This window comes from Cherax quadricarinatus, chromosome 73 (assembly GCF_038502225.1).
Source record: "Cherax quadricarinatus isolate ZL_2023a chromosome 73, ASM3850222v1, whole genome shotgun sequence".
Classification (NCBI taxonomy): domain Eukaryota; kingdom Metazoa; phylum Arthropoda; class Malacostraca; order Decapoda; family Parastacidae; genus Cherax; species Cherax quadricarinatus.
The window spans coordinates 1,020,985-1,026,984 of NC_091364.1; the positions used below are offsets into that span (position 1 = coordinate 1,020,985).

General features: G+C 40.8%; 1 protein-coding gene across 1 annotated transcript in view; it reads left to right on the forward strand.

The window, feature by feature from the left end:
- Positions 1–5,019, forward strand: part of Vps8 (vacuolar protein sorting 8) — a 97,807-nt gene extending 92,788 nt beyond the window's left edge. The window contains exon 25 of the mRNA XM_070100519.1: positions 3,989–5,019. The gene's annotated coding sequence lies outside the window, so the exon portion shown is untranslated. The remainder of the gene's footprint in view (positions 1–3,988) is intronic.
- Positions 5,020–6,000: the final 981 nt, after the last annotated feature.

Sequence of the window (6,000 nt, forward strand, 5' to 3'; positions counted from 1 at the left end):
TTCCAGTTCATTGGCCGTGGTTCCAAGGGGACAGGTAGGTAGAATTCCACTTTGCGAGTCATCAAAGTGGTGAGGGCTGGGAACAAAATTGGGATTTTGCTGCCAATCCCAGATACGGTTTGTTGGTGGATACTGGACATCATAGGCTGGTTGTACGGGTGGTTGTGGCGGGCTGGTGGGTGACGCTCCGCTTTGTCCTTGAACTGACGAGTCAGCAGCGTGGGTTCCCGCGTGGCACAGCGAGTCACGCATGGCGGTGCCACTACCACCACCAGCCCCACTAACACCATCCACTGATGTCTGTGGCCCATCCATGCCAAGTGTAGCCACATCATCCTCACTATCACTACCTAAAACGGGTGTAGGGCCACGGGATGTACTCCAGGATGTACTCCGTCCCCTGGGCACAGCATAGGGTACACTACCCGAGTGCATGCGGCGGCGGACATACCGACGCTTCACTGGTGAATATGTTTCCTCACTATCACTACTCGAATGATCGTCGAGCGCAATAAAATCACAATCCACGTCAGAATCATCGTCATTACTGAAGTCAGAGGCCAGGCCACGGGAAAATATTAGTTTTCTCTTACGTTTAGGAACACCCGACGGTGAGTCACGAGTGCCCACACCAGAGGTAGAAGGTCGAGGATCGTCAGGGTTTTCTGCACTATTATCGATATCCTGGTCATTATTTTCGGTCACTAACTTATCAAAGCCGTAGAATTCGTCTTCATTTCCACTTCCATCAGTGTCAGAACTATCAGACAGGAAGAGGAGAGTCCCAATTTTCCGGGGAGTGAGAGCTGACTTGCGACGAGGCATGGTGAACAAGGGTGACTGAGCCGGCGTTCCCACAATGCTATGCAGGCGCCTAGATTTTTTGTTTACGGCGCACACCCACGGCGCAGACCCATTCTCTCATATGTAGGCCTATGAGCGCTTTCGCGCTAAATTTGACGGCGCTAGAATTTTGGCGTAGATCTACGGTTTGGACACTCACCGACCAGCCGTAGATCTACGGGACGGACCCTGAAAGGGTTAAACAACCATGGTGACATTACACATCCCTGTCTAAGACCTACTTTTACCAGGAAGCAATCTTTCTTCTACACACCCTAACCTGAGTTTCACTATCCTCATAAAAACTCTTTACAGCATTTAGTAACTTACTACCTATTCTATATACTTGCAACATCTGCCACATCATATGCCTTTTCTAAATCCATAAATGCAATGAAAACTTCGCTACCTTTATCTAGATACTGTTCACATATTTGCTTCAATATTAACACTTGATCTACGCATCCCCTATCCACTCTAAAGCCTCCTTGCTCATCCGAAATCCTACTCTCTGTCTTACCTCTAATTCTTTCAATAATAACCCTACCGTACACTTTTCCTGGTATACTCAGTAAACTTTTTTTTTTTTTGAACAAGTCGGCCGTCTCCCACCGAGGCAGGGTGATCCAAAGAGAAAGAAAATCCTCAAAAAGAAAAACTTTCATCATCATTCAACACTTTCACCTCATTCACACTTAATCACTGTTTTTGCAGAGGTGCCCAGAATACAACAGTTTAGAAGTATATACATATAAAAACACACAACATATCTCTCCAAACTGCCAGTATCCCAAACCCCTCCTTTGGAGTGCAAGCATTGTACTTCCCATTTCCAGGACTCAAGTCCGGTTATATAAAATAACCGGTTTCCCTGAATCCCTTCACTAAATATTACCCTGCTCGCACTCCAACAGATCGTCAGGTCCCAAATACCATTCGTCTCCATTCTCTCCTATCTAACACGCTCACGCACACTTGCTGGAAGTCCAAACCCCTCGCCCACAACACTTCCTTTACCCCCTCCCTCCAACCTTTTCGAGGACGACCCCTACCCCCCCTTCCTTTCCCTACAAATTTATACGCTCTCCATGTCATTCTACTTTGATCCATTCTCTCTAAATGACCAAACCACCTCAGCAAACCCTCTTCAGTAAACTTATTCCCGTATAATTTTTACAATCTCTTTTGTCCCCCTTCCCTTTATATAAAAGGACTATACAAGCTCTCTGCCAATCCCTAGGTACCTTTCTTCCTTTCATACATTTATTAAACAAAAATACCAACCACTCCAACACTATATCCCCCCCCCCTGCTTTTAACATTTCTGTCATGATCTCATCAGTTCCAGCTGCTTTACCCCCTTTCATTCTACGTAATTCCTTACGCACCTCCCCCACACTCACATCCTGCTCTTCTGCACTCCTAAAAGATGTTATACCTCCCTGACCAGTGCATGAAATTATCGCCTCCCTTCATCGACATTTAAAAGTTCCTCTAAATATTCCCACCATCTACCCAATACCTCCAGCTCCCCATCTACTAACTCCCTTTCTCTGCTTTTAACCAACAAATCCATTCGTTCCCTAGGCTTTCTTAATTTGTTTATCTCCAAAAATTTTTCTTATTTTCATCAAAACTTTTTGACAGTGCCTCTCCCACTCTATCACCTGCTGTCCTTTTGCACTCTCACCACTCTCTTCACCTTTCTTTTATTCTCCATACACTCTGCTCTTCTTATAACACTTCTGCTTTGTAAAAACCTCTAATAAGCTACATTTTTTCTCTTTTATCACACCCTTTACTTCATTCCACCAGCAACTCCTCTTTCCTCCTGCACCCACCCTCCTATAGCCATAATCTTCTGCCCCACATTCTAATACTGCATTTTTAAAACTATTCCAATCCTCTTCAACTCCCCCTCTACTCATACTTGCACTACCCCACCTTTCTGCCAATAGTTGCTTATGTCTCACCCTAACTTCCTCCTCTTGTAGTTTATACACTTTCACCTCTCTTACTTATTGTTGCCATTTTCCTTTTGTCCCATCTACCTTTTACTCTAACTGTAGCTACATCTAAATAATGATCCGATATATCAGTTGCCCCTCTAAAAACACATACATCCTGAAGCCTACCCATCAACCTTTTATCCACCAATACATAATCTAACAAACTACTTTCATTACGTGCTGTATCATACCTCGTATACTTATCCTCTTTTTCATAAAATATGTATTACTTATTACCAAACCTCTTTCTACACATAGCTCAATTAAAGGCTCCCCATTTTCATTTACCCCTGGCATCCCAGATTTACCTACTACTCCCTCCACAACACTTTTGCCCACTTTAGCATTGACATCCCCAACCACAAGTGCTCTCATACTTGTTTCAAAACTCCCGACGCACTCAACATTTCCCAAAATCTCTCTCTCGCTCTCTCCTCTACACTTCTCTCTTCTCCAGGTGCATGAATGCTTACTATAACCCACTTTTCACATCCAACCCTTATTTAACTCCACATAATCCTTACATATATATTCTGCTTTTCCTGCCATAACTTATCCTTCAACATTATTGCTACTCCTTCTTTAGCTCTAACACTATTTGAAATCCCTGTCCTAATCATATTTATTTCTTCCCACTGAAACTCTCCCACCCCTTTCAGCTTTGTTTCAATTAAAGCCAGGACATCCAGCTTCTTCCCATTCATAACATCCACAATCATATCTTAATTATCATTTGCACAACATCCACCCACATTCAAACATCCCACTTTGATGGTTTTCTTCTTTTTCTTTTTAGTAGGCTATACAGGAAAAAGGGTTACCAGCCCATTGTTCCCGGCATTTTAGTTGACTTTTACAATATGCATGGGTTACGGAGGAAAGATTCTTATTCCACTTCCCCATGGATATAAAAGGAAAAGCAATAAGAACAAGAACCATTAAGATAAAATCAAAGGAAACTCAGATGAGTGTGTATACATAAATGTGTACATGTATGTGTAGTGCAACCTAAGTGTAAGTAGAAGTAGCAAGACATACCTGAAATCTTGCATGTTTATGAGACAGAAAAAAAGACACCAGCAATCCTACCATCATGTAAAACAATTACAGGCTTTCGTTTTACGCTTACTTGGCAGGACGGTAATACCTCCCTGGGTGATTGCTGTCTACCAACCTACTACTTCCTTGGTGGTACACAAGTAAAATGATTGGTAGTACACAGGTAAAATGATTGGTGGTACACAGGTAAAATGCTGCCTTAATGACCTTTGTGCAGTTGACAGGATTGAAATCTGACACCAGCAAATAAACATGCAGCATTGGCTATATACTGTAACATGATTATCACTTTTGATTGCCTGATGTATAGTGAAAAAAAAAAGTGTTCAGAGGCTACATATATCAACTACATTATATACCAGAATAGCACACAATGCTTTAGCCAGATATTCACTACCATGTGTTCTCAGGCTGCTGAACGATTGAATAGGCTGAAAGTTTATTGGTAACCTGTGCATACCATTTTTGTTATATCAATCTAGTGCTATATGACCCAGGTGGGTTTGGCGCTTTTTTGTAAAAATAAATACGATTGTATGTCAAGAGTACATTAAGGTAGAAACATGATTAGTTTACTTTAAATATTTTTTTAATTTACTTAGCCTGGATGCCACCTAACAAAAATATTTGTCAAGAGTAGCCTATACTACATACTTACAGTAGTTTGACCTAAGTTCTGAAAACATCACTAGTATTTTTGATTATAGAATCTGTAGCTATTAGTGCACAAAATACATGATGCAAATTTATACATGTTAAATACAGTATTTGTTTGTATTGAAACTTCTGTGCATCCAGTTTAATGTAGTATGAACTAGTGATGTTTATTAGAACAATAAATGCTTGATTTATGGTTAACTTCAGTGATTCTATTTATTATTTTGTTAATGATGTATATATATAAATACAGTATATTCCCACATTTGTAATATAATTTTCTATTTTTCTGAATACTCATGTCAGTTTGCTCTGACATAGCAGCTTTAATACTGTCAAGATCATTTATTAGCTTTCTTACACCAAAAAGACCATATTTTAATCTAAGAACATTCCATTATACCAACTCCATATAATTTATGCTCAAGAAAATAAAGTATTGATTTTAAAAGTGTAGTTGTTAATCCTGTCAATGTATAATTTAGATTTCAAATATAAATTTTGATTTTCATCATGGTGCTGTCCACTGGATCTATGAAGCTTTTAATAATCTACAAATAATTAAGATAAATTTAAGTATATACAGCAAGGTTCAGCTGGATACATATCAGAATTCTAATTCTACTTTCACAGCCTGGTTGAAAGCCAAGACTTCCTGTTGCTAACATGACTACAGGATTTTGTTATTTATAATTCTCAAAACTCATTTTTTTTAGACAACAATTCCCATGCTGAGCAGGGTTTCTCAAAGAAGGTGGCACAATATGACCCCAACAGGTTTAGCACTTAATGGAACTGAGCCTGATGGCTGGAAGAGAATGATGACTATGGGAGATTTATTTTATTTTTATTAACACACTGGCCGATTCCCACCAAGGCAGGGTGGCCCGAAAAAGAAAAACTTTCACCATCATTCACTCCATCACTGTCTTGCCAGAAGGGTGCTTTACACTGCAGTTTTTAAACTGCAACATTAACACCCCTCCTTCAGAGTGCAGGCACTGTACTTCCCATCTCCAGGACTCAAGTCTGGCCTGCCGGTTTCCCTGAATCCCTTCATAAATATTACTTTGCTCAAACTCCAACAGCACGCCAAGTATTAAAAACCATTTGTTTCCATTCACTCCTATCAAATACGCTCACGCATGCTTGCTGAAAGTCCAAGCCCCTCACACACAAAACCTTCTTTACCCCCTCCCTCCAACCTTTCCTAGGCTGACCCCTACCCTGCCTTACTTCCACTACAGACTGATACACTCTTGAAGTCATTCTGTTTTGCTCCATTCTCTCTACATGTCCGAACTACCTCAACAACCCTTCCTCAGCCCTCTGGACAACAGTTTTGGCAATCCCGCACCTCCTCCTAACTTCCAAACTACGAATTCTCTGCATTATACAGTGGACCCCCGGTTTACGATATTATTTCATTCCA